Source organism: Ambystoma mexicanum, chromosome 14, assembly GCF_040938575.1.
Source record: "Ambystoma mexicanum isolate Mex_15411 chromosome 14, UKY_AmexF1_1, whole genome shotgun sequence".
Taxonomy (NCBI): Eukaryota; Metazoa; Chordata; class Amphibia; order Caudata; family Ambystomatidae; genus Ambystoma; species Ambystoma mexicanum.
This window is the reverse complement of record NC_090940.1, coordinates 304,766,485-304,784,229: the sequence shown is the minus strand read 5'-3', so window position 1 is coordinate 304,784,229 and position 17,745 is coordinate 304,766,485. Positions and strand designations below refer to the sequence as shown.

The 17,745-nt window shown below is 50.4% G+C and overlaps 1 protein-coding gene across 1 annotated transcript in view; it reads left to right on the top strand.

The window, feature by feature from the left end:
* Positions 1-15,938: 15,938 nt before the first annotated feature.
* FOXN3 (forkhead box N3) overlaps positions 15,939-17,745 on the top strand; it is a 1,349,433-nt gene continuing 1,347,626 nt past the window's right edge. The window contains exon 1 of the mRNA XM_069637430.1: positions 15,939-16,102. The gene's annotated coding sequence lies outside the window, so the exon portion shown is untranslated. The remainder of the gene's footprint in view (positions 16,103-17,745) is intronic.

The following is a 17,745-nucleotide window of genomic DNA, read 5'->3' as shown; positions in this document are numbered from 1 at the left end:
CCCCCAGCGACCCTGCAGCAGCGCCAGTTACGCCCCCAAGAACGCCCTCGCGCAAGGAAAATCCATCAAAATCCCCAATTCATCGCAAATGTCTGCGCTAACCCTGGACCAGTTTACAGGGCTGCCAAACAGCAAACGGCAAGCGGGGAACGTGTATTTCAGGGGTTCGCAGGAAGTTTCACACGCGATCCCAACAGGGTACGTGTACTTCAGGGGTGCGCATGAAGTTTCACAAGCGATTCCATCAGGGCACGTGTATTTCGGGGTGCGCGGGAAGATCCACACGCGATTGGCCTGGGTACGTGCATTTCGGGGAGCGCGTGAATTTTCACACGCGATTCCAGCAGGGTACGTGTATCTCAAGGTGTGCGGGAATTTCCATACGAGAATTCAGCAGGGTACGTGTATTTCAGGGGTGCGCGGGAAGTCCCACAGGCGATTGCCCTGGGTACGTGTATTTCGGGGTGCGCGTGAAGTTTCACACGCGAATCCTGCAGGGTACGTGTACTTCGGGGTGCGCAGGAAGTTTCGCACGCGAATTCAGCAGGGTATGTGTATTTCAGAGGTGCGCGGGAAGTCCCACACGCAATTGCCCTGGGTACGTGTATTTCGGGGTGTGCGTGAAGTTTCACACGCAAATCCTGTAGGGTACGTGTATTTCGGGGTGCGCGGGAAGTTTCACACGTGAATTCAGCAGGGTACGTGTATTTCAGGGGTGCGCGGGAGTTCCACACACGATTGGCCTGGGTACGTGTATTTCAGGGGTGCGCTGGAAGTTTCACACGCAAATTCAGCAGGGTACGTGTATTTCAGGGGTGCGCGGGAAGTTCCAGACGCGATTGGCCTTGGTACGTGTATTTCAGGGGTGCGCGGGAAGTTCCACACGCGATTGCCCTGGGTACGTGTATTTCGGGGTGCATGGGAAGTCTCACACGTGATTACAGCAGGGTACGTGTATTTCAGGGGTTCTGGGGAGTACTACACGTGAATTGGCCATGTGGGTCCTCCCAGGTGTTCCCTCTACACCCTCCACGGCCCCTGCAGGTAGCCCACACCACAGGGGACTACCCTACACCCCTGCTCATGTCCCACAGGCAGCCCATCCACCCTGGGCATGCCCCCCAGCCAAGCCACATGTCACCTTGCACTACCGATCAACAACGCATGTCTCCCAGCACCCCCACCCCCCAGCACTGTGGGGCACTGTAACGCTCACCTGATTCCCGTAGAGGCGCCGGTCTTGACTGGGCGTATACCGTATCTTCAAAGGTGATGTGTAACACACGGCTGGCTCTTTGGGCTGGACCTCTGTGCACTGTACGTCTGACTCGAAGGGTAAGATGTCTTAGGTAAGTGAACGCCGTGCTCTCCATCTGCCTCGGGGCAGGGTGCTGTAACCAGTTTCTTCACTGGATAAGGGGAGCAGGCCTCTTGACTTCAGAGGACTGCTGTCCGTCGTTTACTGCACGAACTGTAAGTTTCGAGTAATTCTAATGTCTTTAAAAGTCTTTAGTAATGATGTCTCTTGTTTTGCAGGGTTCCGGCGATGACGGATGACGGGCTGAAGTGAGTTGAAGATGGAGCCCGTGTGATGAATAGAAGCGCCTGGAAGCACGTAAGTAAGCGCTTGTTGCCTGCTTCACGATGCGCTCTAACTGTCTTTTTATTTTGCAGGTACAAGTTCGGAGCGGCTGCAGGGTGCCGGAATACCCACTGGGTTAGATGTGGAAAGGAGTAATGGCACGTGAGTATTAAAGTTCCCCAATGTCTTTAAACGCACCTTGTTTTGTCTTTCAGATGCGGGATGCAGCGCCGAAGGCCTCCGGAGCGTGCAAAGAGTTGGTAAGCTTTTGTCTTTCAGATGCCGGAATGCAGTGCGAAGACCTCCGGAGCGCACGAAGAGTAGGTAAGCCTTTGTCTTTCAGATGCCGGAATGCAGCGCGAGGCGTTGGTGACAGCCGATGGACCAGGTAAGTGAAGCGCTGTCACTGAAGACCGTAATGCTAACCTGTTCTTTCTTGTCTTTATAGGTGTTGCTGAAGACTGGATTCAGGATGGTAAGCCTTTTTCCTTAGGCCCAGGATCAGATGCAGAAGACACGATGAGCGTTCTGCTGCAGAGGATACAGAATAACGCAAAGCAAGATTCATCCATCGGGTGTGGTTTAAATAGCCTCCTGTAGTGCTTAGGTTGCTCCTTCCACAGCCACGCCTAGGTAAGAAAAGAGTTCCTGCTTTCCAGAAGAGTTCCAGTGTTCTGAACCTAGGGAGTGGCTCCTGCCCCACCCAACAGGAAAAGTAGTTCCAAACAGAAGAGGATCAGAGGCTCAACTGGCAGGCAAGTAAGCAGCATGGTCTGCTGCAGGTAAGTCCACCCGAGCATTATGAGCCCGGCGCTTCCAGCGCTGGGACTGGGCATATTTATGAGCCTGGTGCCACTGGCGCCAGGACTGGGTCCAAAAGGTCCCAATTGGGACTGGTTGGCACTCGGAACCTGGGTTATGGATCTGCTTCCAAGGGAGTTGGGAAAACCCTGACCTTTTGGAAGCAGAGATCATGAAAGGCACCTGCCAACAGGCCCCCACTCATGTCCACCTCATGTCTCCCAGCACCCCCACCACCCAGCAGTCAGGGGCACCCTCCACCAGGCCCCCACTCATGTCTCCCAGCACCCCCACCCCTCAGCACTGTGGGCACCTGCCAGCAGGCCCCCACTCATGTCCAACTCATGTCTCCCAGCACCCCCACCCCCCAGCAGTTAGGGGCACCCTCCACCAGGCCCCCACTCATGTCTCCCAGCACCCCCAACCCCAGCAGTGCAGGGCACCTGCCAGCAGGCCCCCACTCATGTCCAACTCATGTCCCCCTGCACCCCCACCAGTCAGGGGCACCCTCCATCAGGCCCCCACTCATGTCTCCCAGCTCCCCCACCCCCCCAGCAGTGCAGAGCACCTGCCAGCAGGCCCACACTCATGTCCCCCTGCACCATCACCCCCCAGAATCCAGGGGCACCCTCCACCAGGCCCCCACTCATGTTCCCCTGCACCCCCACCCCCCAGCAGTGCAGGGCACCTGCCAGCAGGACCCCACTCATGTCCCCCTGCACCACCACCCCCCAGCATCCAGGGGCACCCTCCACCAGGGCCCCACTCATGTCCAACTCATGTCCCCCTGCATCCCCACCCTCCAGCAGTCAGGGGCACCCTCCACCAGGCCCCCACACATGTCTCCCAGCACCCCCAACCCCCAGCAGTGCAGGGCACCTGCCAGCATGCCCCCACTCATGTCCAACTCATGTTCCCCTGCACCCCCACCCCCAGCACTGTGGGGCACCTGCCAGCAGGCCCCCACTCATGTCCAACTCATGACTCCCAGCACCCCCACCCCCCAGCAGTCAGGGGCACCCTCCACCAGGCCCCCACTCATGTCCAACTCATGTTCCCCAGCACCCGCACCCCCCAGCAGTGCAGGGCACCTGCCAGCAGGCCCCCACTCATGTCTCCCAGCACCCCCACCCCCCAGCAGTGCAGGGCACCTGCCAGCAGGCCCCCACTCATGTCCCCCTGCACCACCACCCCCCAGCAGTGCAGGGCACCTGCCAGCAGGCCCCCACTCATGTCCAACTCATGTCCCCTTGCACCACCACCCCCCAGCATCCAGGAGCACCCTCCATCAGGCCCCCACTCATGTCCCCCTGCACCCCCACCCCCCAGCAGTGCAGGGCACCTGCCAGCAGGCCCCCACTCATGTCCCCCTGCACCCCACCCCCCCAGCAGTGCAGGGCACCTGCCAGCAGGCCCCCATACATGTCCCCCCAACACCTCATGACGATCCATAATCATGGCCCCCATGCCCCCTCAATACACTGCCTACGCCACCCCAGTCCGAACACACCACCAGGTATGACATCCACCCCACAAAGAAATCACCAGCACATGATGCATCCCAAATAGCTAGTCTGCACATCAACATATATCCGTCAAACCCACATAATGACAGCATGTGAATGATAAAACACACATTGTGACATGCATGAAACCAAAGAGAGAATACCACACATTGAAGTACCAAATGATAATGTATTAAACAGAAAAGCAAGGCAATGAAAGAGAACAGAAGAAAATGGAAATAATAAATGAAATCCAGCATGTCCAATAAATGAAAAAGATGCATGAAATCCAAATGAAAAGCAATCCAAAAGCAAGTCTCCAAAGTGTCAGTCTGAGAAAATAAATCCAAGGTGCAAAAATAATAAAAAAACCATTGATCCATGGGAAAAAAAAATCAACAATCCAAATCCATTGTCAAACTATGTACAAAGTGAACATCCAGGGTCCATGTGCCCAATCCTTTAAATGAAACCTATAAAATAAAATCCTACCTAATGAAGAACTATATACAAGAAGTTGGGGCATTGTCCAAGCGCCCCAAAACAAAACAAAACCGAAAGGAAACTTAACACTAAAGAACTATTTACAAGGGCAGCGGGCTAGTCCGACGGCTCACTTCTGGATGTTCCGGGCCAGGGCATCATCGAACTCCTGCTCAATGTCCCGGAGGCGGTCCTCTTCCATGGCCACGAGGGTCCGCAGGGATGATGACATGTTCTCCTCCAACTCCCTGCGGATTGCCTCGAGGCACTCGGCCCGCCTCAGAGCCCTCCGCATGGAGTTCTCCGCCCTGACCATCGTGAGCCGTGCCTCTTCCGCCCGCTGCTGCTCCGCATCTATGGCGTGGCCCAACCGCTGCCACACGGAAGACACTTCCTGTCCTGGGTCCTCCTGCCCTCCGGCCGATGCCTGCCCCTCTGATGTCGAAGGCCCCGAGCCATCATGGCTCCCACCTCGTTGCTGCTGCTGCTGTGCCTGTGCCCGTGCCCTGGCTCCTGCTGCCTGCACATCCGCCACCGGCCGGGGTGCAGTCGTTGATGTGGCCACCCCTGCTGGACGTCCGACTCCCGAATGTGGCAGGGATGTGTCCTCCACCAGCCTGGCTGCACCGTCGGAGGCAGCTCCACAGGGCACCCAGGTGACAAATGGGTGGAAAGATGGCACGGAGGACGACTGGCGCATAGGGTGTTCATTTGAGGAGGGGGTCGGAACAAGCTCCAGCAAACGGAGGAATCCGGCCTGGGTGACCTGTCCCAGTAGGCCGACGCGGTCAACGAGCCATTTGAGATGACGTGCAGTCTCCTCATGAAAAGACTGCAGGTCACCTTGCATGGCCCGTTGACGCAACGCCACACCAGTCAGGACAGGCTCATCCGCAGGCAGAGGAAGGCCAGTTGTTGTAAGCTCATCCCCTACCTGAAAACGGGTCTGGATGTAGGCATCCCTGCTGATGCAAGATGATGCAGTGACAGGATCAGGGACAGGATTGCACACAGGCACCTCCACGGCGGTCTGTGCTGCCTCCTGTCCCTGGTCCTGCACTGCACCACTAGCACCAGTGGAATCCCCACCTCCAGACCCCGTCTCTGTCTCTTGCACGGCCTCCTCCTCCACCAAACCTCCCACCAACGGTGTGGTTACCAGTGAGTCTCAGTAGGACTTGGGTGTCGTCTGTGAAGTTAGTATAGGGATTTCCAGGTTGTCAAGGTGGTCCAACAGGGGCTTGGTGTACATGTTGTAGAGTGTGAGCGACAGGCACAAGCCTTGCAGTGCGGCATGGGTGACAGGAATAGGGTCGGCTGCCTCAGAGCACGTGGAAATCCTGGCGGTGCGGTCACTAAGAAAGGCGTTGAACTAGCTAGCAGTTTCTCTGGAGAGGTTGAATTCAGAGGTGAGATGCTAACAGAGGATGTCGTGGTCAACGAGATCAAAAGCTGAAGATAGGTCAAGTAAGAGAAGGATGGCAAGTTTTCCATCATCACTGTCCAGTTGGATCTTACAGTCCAAACGGGCTTTTTCGGTACTGTACCTAGGTCTGAAACGAGATCGGCGTGAGCCAAGGAGGTTATGAGTCTCAAGGTGGGTTTGGAGTTGGGTGTAGGCGGCACGATCAAGGATTTTGAAGAAAAAAGGTATCATAGTGATGGAGCGGAAGTTGGTGGGGAGGCTGGGGTCAAGGGAGGGTTGTTTGAGAAGCGGTGTGACCCAGGCTTCTTTGATAGCTTTGGGACCAAGCATGAGGCAAAAGGGGGCATTCATGAATTCAGAGATAGTGGGTGCATGGGGGTCAGCGCACATCATGATGATGTGGGATGGGCGGATAGCTCCTTTACAATTGTAGGGTTTAAGGCGCAGGATGATGGTTAGGGTATCCGCAGGTGAGATGGGGGAGAGGTGGAAGGGGGCGTGGTGGTCATGGTGGGATAGACTTGGTGAGGAGGAGGTGTAACTTTGATAGTTTGATAGTTGCTTTGTATGTCTTGGCTGTGGCGCGAAGGTCTCTGTGTGTAGGGGACGGGCTCTTCTTCCAGAGGTGTTCCTGAGCCTGTTTGTGTCTGCGGAGGGAGAGCACTACTTCTGTGAACCAGTTATTTTTATAGAGTATTTCTGTAGTGTGATTTTTAGTGGGGCATGGTGGTTAAGAGTGTGTAGGAGCGTAGTGTTGTAGCCAGAGAGGGTGATTTCAGGGTCGTTTCTGTCTGGCAATGCAGAGAGCAAGGCATCAATGGTAGGTACGAGCATCTCCTTGGTGAGTTGGCAGGTGTGTCTCGCTGTGATGGGCAGGCGGTTGGTAGTTTTGTGGACTGTCATAGATGTCAGCGTAAGAGTAAAGAGAATCAGGGAATAGTCTGTCCACAGTAGGGGGTCAATGGTGGAGACCATGATAGGTATGTTTAAGCTGAGGACCCAATCAAGGGTACGTCCTTTGGTGTGGATAGGGGTGGCAATGAATTGGGTGAGGCTCATCTCTTGCAGCATGGCACTGAGGGCGGTAGCCTTGGTATCCGTAATATCATGATACCGGAGACCGAAGTCACCGAGTAGGAGGAGTTTGGTATTGGGTTTGACGATCGGAGTGAGGAGGAGGGGTATGTCTGTGTCTGGGGAGTTGAGGTTGTTGGGCTGGCGGTAGAGCAATAGGACATTGATGGTGGTCTGGGGGCATGGCTCGATTTTGGTGAGGAGTTTGTAACCTGGCAGAAAGGGTAGAGGAGAGGCTCCGATGGGTAACGAAGATTTAGAGATAATAGCGACTCCTCCGCCTGATTTGTCTAGCATGTCTGGACTGAGAATGGACTATCCAGGGGGGAGGATGATGGCTAGTGCTGGGCCAGCTGCTTCATGCAGCCAGGTTTCGCTGATGGCTAGCAGATCAAGGTCTTTTTTCCAGGATTAAGTCATGAATGTCGGTAGCACGTGTCCATAGAGTGCACATCGATGGTGCATTAATGAGGCCACAGGAAAGGTGTTACTTCTTTGTCTTTGCCCCACTGAGAACACTTCCATAACTGGCATTCATACAATTCCATCTTTTTCGCCCATCCTGCCAGGGCGTACGAGTTAAGTTCAAGTTACCCACTGCCAGTCTCGGGCTGGCTTATATGTCAGTTGGGCAATGCCCGAAGGCCTCACACGTGTTTTAAATGTTTTTATTTATTAGCATTTTTTGTTTTTGGTGCTCCATTGCATATGGTTTTGTATAGACATCCAATGTTCAGAAATCTGATGTCGATTAGCAAACGCACATTATTCAGTAAACTGCACTTCATTCTGCGGTTTATAAAGTCCTTCATCTGATGTCATGTGTTGCCAACATTGAATTCTTTCATTTTGGTAAGCGCGGAAGGACACACTGTGCATGTTCTTAGTTATAGCTGTCCCATGCATTTTTTTAAAGTGCTCACACAGCCCGGGGGCATCGAGGCGCTGTTCCAGGAATATGTCTTAGTTACGTATTTATAACGCGCTTAGTACCCAGAGGTTTCTAAGCCGAACCTGTTTTGCTTCGTGTCGTCTTGTTTCCAAGGCGAGCACGTTGCCGCTGAGCTATCTTCCCGGGACATCCATTGAGTTTGTATGGGCATCTTTTGTGCATCAAGGTGGGCCAGTTTGATGAGTAAATGCACTGTTCGCCTGGTGGATTTTACTAATGTTATCGCCTCAATGTGCCCAAAAATGTCACCATTGGCCATAAATATGCCCGCAGGTGCCCCTCAAACAGTTTGTGGCAAACAGTAATGAAGAATGTTTGAAATTTGACTATCTGGAGGCTGTAGGTGTTCAGCCCCTTGTGGGAACAGCAATCTCTGGACCATTTATTACAGAGGCTGAGGATCTGCCGGCGACAGAGGCGTTGCTGAGGGGAGGGCGCGAGGGGGCTTAGGCCTGGGTCTTTTGGTTTTAGCCCCGGATAGAAGCTCAAGGGTTACAACCAAAAAGGCTATCTATCCCCCAGTCCTGACCGTTCCAAAATTAGCATAGCCCCATCGGCTTTGTGGTGGAGAGCCATGAACACGTCAGTATGACGTTTCTGCACCAGCAGCGCAAGTGTAGGGTGATCTCTCAAGGCCCAACAGCCTACTCCAACTTCTCTCAAGGAGTTCTCAAGAAATAGACGCTCCTTAAGATGGTACTTGCTTGAATTTCATTTCCTTGGAGGTTTATCTGGTGAAGTGGGCCATTGACATGCCCACTGTTTGAAGCCTGTTGATTTAACGGGTTGGCATGGAAACATACAGGACACATAGTTGGCATTTTGAGCATTCAAATGATTGCGACATTTCCGAGATTGAAATTAAACAGGTCACACATATGTCGGAGGAAACTCTCTGCACTGCTTTGATACTTTCAGGGATCAAGGGATCTTTTTGGGAAACCGGTTTACGGTTAAAATACAATGTCAATGTTTTGTTCACTGGGCAGGACTCAAATGCATCCAGGTCCAACTTCTCGAAAGAAATAGTCTGAGTTACAAAGTAAAACCATTTTTAAAACTGAAAACAGCCAGTTGGTGTAATTTAATGTATGCTTTTTAGGGAATGCAACTTGTATTTGTATCATCCTTATCAATATGAGGTATTGCTTTTTGAACTACTGGTCAGGAACAGATTGTTTTGTCACCGATGCATCATAAACACACCTCAGGCTGGCCCATGGGAGAGTGAGTCCTGGCATTTGGGGTGCCCATCAGATTGCATTCTGGTATGTGTAGTTCTGTGTTTTATTGAACTACAGATCAGGAACAGATTGTTTTGTCACCAATGCATACTAAAGACACCTCAGGCTGGCCCATGGGAGAGTGAATCCTGGCATTTGGGGTGCCCATCAGATTGCATTCTGGTATGTGTAGTTCTGTGTTTTATTGAACTACAGATCAGGAGCAGATTGTTTTGTCACCAATGCATACTAAAGACACCTCAGGCTGGACCATGGGAGAGTGGGTCCTGGCATTTATGCTCCCATCACTTTGCATTCTGGTATGCGTAGTTCTGTGTTTTATACTGGTAAAATAAAATTACAAATACTGTTAAAAAAACACACAAACAGAATGATATGAACTAAAAAGCCAGCAATTGCAAAATATCCATCCTTTAGCCAGAACATTTAAAGATGGAACTCGAAAATGTGCAGTGTGAAGTGCACACACCTGCAAGCTGTGAACCAGAAAACTTGGGAGAACAGCCAGGCTTTTCTACTTGACAATTCTGTGACCCTGGGCAAATCAGTTTACCCAAGTGAATCCTATTTTCTTTGGCTTGCAACACTGGCTTCACCTTAAAGTGATTCTGTGAAGTGTGAATTACACATAAATTGCCACTCATACTTGGTTTAACAGACTATTGTTTTTGCTCCGTATAATGATAATATGTATGATTTCCATAGTGCACATCACATGCTGATTTGCCCCTTCGATTGATCATTTGGCATGGCACATCAATTGTGGGCCATGCCCCCTCCTCAAGGAAAAGCTACATTAAGGACTATAATGTTCGGTTGGTGGCGTGGGGGTTCTTTCCAATGCCTTGACTGGAAGGAGTCTGCCAGCCCATTGAATCTTGGCACCCCTCATCAGCCCTAGGGTCAAGGCCATGGGGTCTCCAAATGCCACACAGTGTCTGAGTGGGTGGCGGAGGAGAAGAAACGTATTTTAGGCATGGGGGTTTTGTGCCTAATCCTGGAGTTTCCTGCAATGCTTTTCTTTTTCCACTCTCTTTCCTATCATCCAGGACATGTGGGAGCCACCTGCTGCTCCCACTCTTGCCTGCTGGGGGAATGAGGAAAGCTGCCCTGGTGCTTAAGCCCAGTAGCAGTTCAATGTGCTGCTTGCCAGCCCCATTCCAGAGAGGAGGGCATGAGCCAAAGCACTATCACTTATTGTGCCAGCCTCAGAAGGATTACATGTTTTAGCACATGCGGCATACACACACTTGTGATCCGCAGTTTGCATACAGATCGATGCCTCCGGGCAGTTGTGCGCTATACAAATCCAAATAAATAAATAAATAAATAAAATAAAATCTTTGGTTCGGGTTCATCAACCAATTTATAATTGCACTGGGCTGCCTTCCATGCCGTCATGTTTTAGCTTGTCTGCCCCACCACAGACGGAGACTAGCCTGGTGCAGGTCAGTCTTGGGCCTGTCTTCAATATGCAGTATGTACAGCTGCCCAGAGCGAGACCAGTGGTTACGATTCGTATGAAATCCCTTCGATCCATCACTTTTTAGTTGTGGTGGAAAGCAGACCGTCGTTAAAAAAGCAATTCTCTTGAGAGACTGGAAATCAGAGAAACACCCAACGATGGATGAGTGGTCCCAAGAACTTTGCAAAATGTCATTGACTGAAAGAGTTCTTTTTGATGTGATCTGGAGAAGATTCGTGGACTTGTTTGGAAGGGGTTCAACTTTGAATAAGGGTTGTGGGCAGGGGCGGGGAAACAAAAGGAGGGCAAAGTGAATGTTATGCTTTGTGTTGGCTTTACATTTTGAATAAAAAGAATTACATATAAAAAAGCAAGGTGTGGCGAGTATGTCACCCACAAGCGCGTGCCTGTGATGTGACTACCTGTGATGCCGCGCCCTTTGACATCACCTAGATCAATGGTTCCGTGACAAAGGTCAGCCCCTCCTTCCTCGGATTGTCGGCACTTTGATATCGGAACCAGGACTTATTTGTGTCCCAGTCCGAACCTGGTCACTGTGGTGACCACGAATTAAGTTCAAGTTTCTCACTGCAGTAGCCACCCTGTCTTTAGGCGACGCTGCCACCAATCAGCCTTGCGCTCTGTTAGTGGGGTAACTTTGCTGAAAATATTGGGGGGGGGGACATGACATCTAAATGAAAGGGATCCCTGCCAAATGTGTCGGATAAAATGGTGTGCCACAAAAGTTGGGAGTAGGCAAACACCCTTGTACCCATGCATAAAATGACACCCAGGCGTTCCGTTGTTGTGAGACCAGCCGAGAGTGATCCTGGACATTGGCATTAGGAGGATAACAGACGGAGCTGGCCTTCCTTTTATGTGGTCCTTTGGAGGTCAGCTCCGTCCCCATACAGATCGCAGTCCTGGGCATGCTACTGTAAAGGGCCGGCCCTAGGATTTGGGGGCCCTGAGCGGCAAAAGATGTGTGGGCCCCCTAATTTGCATAAATAGTGACATCAGTGATATCACAGAATGAGTCTTTAGTGCACAAAGATATCATGGCCAGTTACATTATGTTCCCATGTGTAAGGCAGTAGATAAATATACTGTGACACGTCCAGTATATGCATTGTCAATATTAACATTTACCTATGTGGCAATATCAGGAGTGAGGCTTTTTTTGGAAGTAGCAGACAGCTGAATACCTTGTACAGACTTCCGATTTTGGCAGATACGGCCTAGTGTGGTAAAAGTTGCGGCAGAACTCACTTTGGTTAAGTGGCGAAAGGCCGGGTTTGAGAGCAGTCTGCAATTCATGAACTAGAAAACATCTCTTCCCAGATGTTATTGATAGAAATACTGTTTGTAAAAGGTCTTTTGAAAGTGTGGTTTAAAACTCTATCTGTAGAAGGCAGTGCAAGTATATGGTGACTGTGTTTTGCTGATTGAAACCAACTGCTGTTTTTGCAGAAGTTTTACAATGGTTTTTATTGTGTGTATAGTTCGGCATATTGTTCAAATTAGCAATATGCTTTTATTTCAGAAGCTACTGATAAGGATTATTTTGACTGTGAAAAGAAATAACAACATCTACGTTTATCAAGGACTGCTCACTACAACATGAGAAGTTAGCCTTATGAATGTACCCCCTGAGCCGTGGTTGGAGGGGGTGAGTGGGCCAAAACTGTTTGCCGGGTGCAGAATAGCAGGGGATCCTGTAGTAGAAAGTTGCAAAGGCAACTGAGCAGGTTGGGAGACTGTTGCTGAGATGTTATACATTTAGACCTTCTTGTAAATCATATGTCTTCTTTCCTGTTCCTGCAGCAACAGCGCCTAGATGCCAAAGGGTTTTGTGCACTTTCTACAAATGTAAAAATAAATAAATAGATGTGCTGTAAAATATGGTGTTTTGGCATGGGGATGAATAGGGCTCCCGCGCTTCACTCAGTGTGGGAACTTTTTCCCCCATAGCGAAAATCAAAAGCTGGCACCCAAGACTATATGCACAGTAACTGAACATATGTTAACGTGAAAGATACACATTTAAGGCCTAATTCACAGAACGTTTTCCTATGGGATTGCGCCATTATAAAAACGCTTCTGTGAATCAGGCCCTTAGTTCATTTGACATTTCCCATTAGAAGAAAGTGCACCAGACAAAAGAGCATTGGACTTTCACAAACAGTAATCGACAACCGAAAAATAACCTGGGAGGACATTTTTCACTAAATACGCTGGCCAAGTATAAAAGGTGCTCGCCTTTGTAACCAAGCAATATGTATTGACATTTTCCCTAGAAAGCAAAATCTCAATATGAGCGTGTGCTTTGATGATCCTTTCCTGCATCTTGGGGGCAAGCGTCTGCACTGAAAACCTGACAACCGGGGTGAAATCCTGCTAGCCAAATGCTTGAGCAAGCTTGCCCACCTGAAAAACACCCAAGGGGGCTGCGTCCGCACTCTGAAAAAATGTCCACCGTCCACCCACATGCATCCTTTACTTGTGCCCTGGAAAGCAGTACATGGAAAAATAACTGCACCAGTCTCCAGGATTTCAACCTAGCTTGCCAAATACTCAGGACATGCTTGGCCTCTCATAAACCCCCTCAACCCCGCGTCTGGCTTTCAACAATACTCTGCTTTCTAAATATGACTTGAAAAGTACACATGTAAGGTACCCACTCAGATATATAAATCATCACAGAAATATATTAAGCAAAAAATTTACAATTAGTGTCATTATTCTCCCAACTTGACTGGGAGACTTCAAATACCAAAATGCAAATCGGCAAAATGCAGAAAGAATGACCTTTGAGTTTTGAAAATGTATTTTCAAGATGTATAACAACATTTAATGTGTGAAAAGGTAACCAGTTTGTGTTTCACTGTTTGACCAAGGCAGGGTTTACATATGATGTGATGAAAATGTATTCCACCAAAAATAAGCTCTTTTTGGTGCGTTGAATATGAACATCTGAAAATAATGTAGCTAATTTAAAGCAGTTTTGTTTCATATGGTGTAATTGACCTGGAGGAGAGCGTAGATTTGGGCGGATAACTGGTGCTTTGCGTGTGCTTTCAGAGGGAAAATGCCTATTTGCATTATTTAACCCAGAAACGTTACACAAACCTCCTCCAAAACACGTGTCTCTTAAATGGGCCATCATTTGCAAATCGCCCCCACTTTAATGCCTGCTTGAAGAAAGAAAGTGATAAGTAGTCCTTAAAGAGCCTGCAGCATCTGATGGCTTCTGGGAACAGGTGTGTCTCTAGAGCGCCACAGGAGATCGGGAGGTGACAACATGGACCAGGGCCGGCCTTAGGGGTAGCAGCGACCCGGGTGAATTGGCACCCGCCCTTTGCACCCCTCCCCCCACACGCCCCAGGTCAACAGAGGGCGGGGCGAATATGGGCCTTTTTTTTGTTAACCTCCTCGCTGGGGCAAGGAGATAATGATATGAGTAGGGTGCATCAGCACCCTATTGTTATTATATGCGCTCCACCACCGCGGGGGCATTTAATAACAATGGGGCACCTGCCACGCCTTCTGCCACTACGCCAGCTCGGGGGAGCACTTGAAAGACTCCCCTGAGCTGGCGTGGTGGAGGGCTAATAGCACCCTTTTGTCATTAAAAGTGCCCGCGGTGGAGGGGCGCATTTAATAACAATAAGGTGCTGACAACAGCACCGTATTGTTATTAAATGTGCCTGCCGCCGCGGGTGCATTTAATAGCAAATGCCTGTCTGCCGTGCCTTCTCCCACTACGCCAGCTCGGGGGAGCCCTTGAAAGACTCCCCCAAGCTGGCCTGGCGGGGGCTAATGGCGCCCTGAGGGGCGTGGCGCCCCGGGCGGTCACCCGGCTCGCCCCCCCTAAGGCCTGCTCTGAAGGTGTGGAAGGCGCAGGTATCTTTTGTTCACAGGCAGCAGGGCCCCAGGCAGGGCCGGCCTTTGGGGCAGCAGCTCTGTGTGCTAATTTGCACCCCCCCGTGCTCCCCTCGTGCCCCTGCTCAACAGGGGGCGGGGCTGAGGGGGCGGCAGGGCCAAGATGTGCCACTTTTTTTTTTACCAGGAGAATGTGGTGAATAGGGTGCATCAGCACCAAATTGTTATTGAATGCGCTCCGCCACCGTGGGCGCATTTAATAGCAAAGGCCCTCCTGCCACTTTGCCAGGGCTCAGCCCTTGAAAGACCCCCCCGAACTGGCGTGGTGGTGGGCTAATGGCGTCCTTTTGCTATTAAATACACCCGCGGCAGAGGGGCATATTTAATAACAATAGGACGCTGACAACAGCACCCTATTGTTATTAAATGTGACCGCAGCAGTGGGTGCATTTAATAGCAAAAGCCTGCCTGCTGTGCCTTCTCCCACAGCGCCAGTTTAGGGGAGCCCTCGAAAGACTCCCCCGAGCTGGCGTGGCTGGGGCTTATGGTGCCCTGGGGGGTGGCGCCCCGGGCGGTCGCCCGGCCTGCCCCCCCTAAGGCTGGCTCTGCCGTGGCCTCACACAAACTTTGTACATGGAAGCTGCAGAGCAGTTGAGGCAGATACGGGCGCCTTGGTGGCCCCTCTGACAGCAGGGCCCTGTGCCACCGCACACACTGGCCATCCCTGGAGCCAGCTCAGGGCATGCCTATGCATCACTTTGGTGCAATTCATATTTCATAAACGAAATATTCACGGCTGAGATAGTTTGATGGGCTACGGCGCACGTGGCAGAGATCTCAGTGCAGGGCCAAGATTAGAGCTTCAAGTCCAAGTAGACCACTTGAGGTGGTGCGTCCTCCGCAGGCTTGGACTGGCCAGTGTGGCAATAGGATGGTGCGCCCTCGGCAGGCTTGGACTGGCCTATAGGATAATGCTAGTGTGGACAGGTTTTTTTCTCAATGTAGGCCCCTTTTTCCTCAAAGTGGGTTAGTGTGATGAATTACTTCACTGTAGTAGTTGTGAGCATTGTTACCGATCAAATATTCTTAAAAATGCACAATTTGCAAAAAAATGTTACCACAGTCCTCCCCATTGGATGCTACTCAGGCTGTCTGTCACAAAAGCAATGAACTGCCGTTTTTTGTGATTGTGGGTAAAGTTTTCATGGGTGCAAGAGCGAATGTTATGCCCCAGTCCGATCCAGGCCCTCGGGTGTTCATCCAATCTTCCTGATTGGTGTTCAGGTTTAAAAGTGAAAGTCAGAACCTTATACTAGTGTATTTAATGTTGTGGATAATAACTGCAGTCTAAGACCGGAATATGGCACGGCGTGCTTAAGCCTAGAAGAGGACATCCAGGGATCGACTCAGCCGTGGCCCGTGGCCGTGGGAAAGTTTCAGCCCCTTTGGACCAGGTGGCCCGAGGCCGGCGCTCCGGCTCTAGGACCCGGCGGGCCGCGGCCGCCCTTGTGGAGCACTGCCACTGCCAGCACGACCGCTCACTAAGCATGGAGTCCCTGCTATGGTTGCGCCGCGTCTGCAGGGATCAGGACAGGCACTAATCGCTAGAATGTGAGGATTACCCGGGGCGTGGAACATCGAACGGTGGCCGCTGCAGCCGGAAGCCCCGGGGAGCGGAGGATTAAAAGGTGCCCTTGCGACTCTCATTTCCTGTCTTTTAATCTGTGCCTGCGCTCGGCTTTAGCGGCGTCATAAAATGCAGCAGCACGGCTAGAGTCCGCGTCGAGTTCTTTTACATGGCTCGCTGGGTTGCGCGCCTGTTGCGGGGATCTGTGAGCAGCAGGCAGATCACACCTACAAATTCAATGCTGGGCGCACTCAGCCTTTCACCCACCCCTAGGATGATTAAACGAATACCGTGCACGCAGCTGATAATGGCACTTGTTAATCAAGAGATATAGCGCTAATACAGTCGAGTCAGGGCGCAATGCAGCAGGGAAGGGTATGGCTAACAAGTAATTGAGTACTTTTAGCATGCCAGCGGATGACCCTGACGGTAGGCATTGAATTATGCATGTGTATATGTTTTTATTGAATATATACTTATAACGCACATTGCGAACGGAAATGCGCGTATGATTTCCTGGTAATTAGCCGCGTTTTGTGATGTATCCTGCCTCCTACAGGATCTACCCTGAGCCAGTAATAACAAGGAGCAGGAACCAGGCTGACTCAGGTATGTAGAAAGTAGAAACACGCTTTATTGTCTTAGTTACAGGTTCAGTATAGAAGTTAGGAGAGAGAGATCATTAGTAGCTTCTTCCCTGGTTCCCTGCCCAGCTCCAAGCCCCTAACCGTCTCCCTTGGAATCCCCAGGTGCCCCAACACTCCAAGCTCCACTAGCATTCCATCACAGCTCTTACACTGACTCAGACCCCACTCATACATATGCAGGATATAACACATCCCCCTCCTTTTCAATCAAAAGAAAACACACAACTCACAACCATGCTAGGACCAAACAACCACAACATTTCTACTACTCCTTCCACCCTGGCCTGCCACACCAGGGTCTCAGTGCCGCCACCACCAAGCACTACCTTGCCACATGGACAAACAAAACAAAACTACAGACATCGACCCTCCTAAACTAAACACCTTCCGCCAAGACTGCCACTCTTGACCTCAAGTCTGCCACACTTGAGCACAACCCAAAACGCCCCAAAAATAGGCTAACTACCTTGCCAAAACTGTGTAGCCACGAATGTTGCAAACTTACACAGGGCCATCACAATAGTCCTAAACATGCCAACAAAGATCCCATTGCACTCTAACAAATATCCCAACAACATGCCTCATCCTTCTCTCCTAAAGAAAACATGAAAAAGGAATGAAAAACCTAGGAAAGAGACATACAACACAAGATCACAGAAAACACAACCACAAAAGGAAGGAATTGTGGCTTAAAAATTGCATAGCAAAAGCTATGAAAAAATGTTAACATGCACTTACTACCAAATGACAAAATTAGTAGTGCATTGCACATTCACCTTTGCAAAACCCAAAATTCAGATGTAAAAATTTTAACACTACCAGAAAAAAGAACAGTAGTGTAGTGCAATTTCAAAATTTTGCAACCCAAAAGCTCCGGCACACCACTGGGATGAAAAATCAAATGGTGTGACCTGGAATTTCTAAAAATATTTTGAAAAGTGTAATAAAAACTGAAATTAATCCAGTAACCCAAACCAGTGTACAATCCACAACTTATATACTAAACACTGGCCTAATACTGTGTGCCCTCCACTCCTATTCCATACCACTTGCAAAC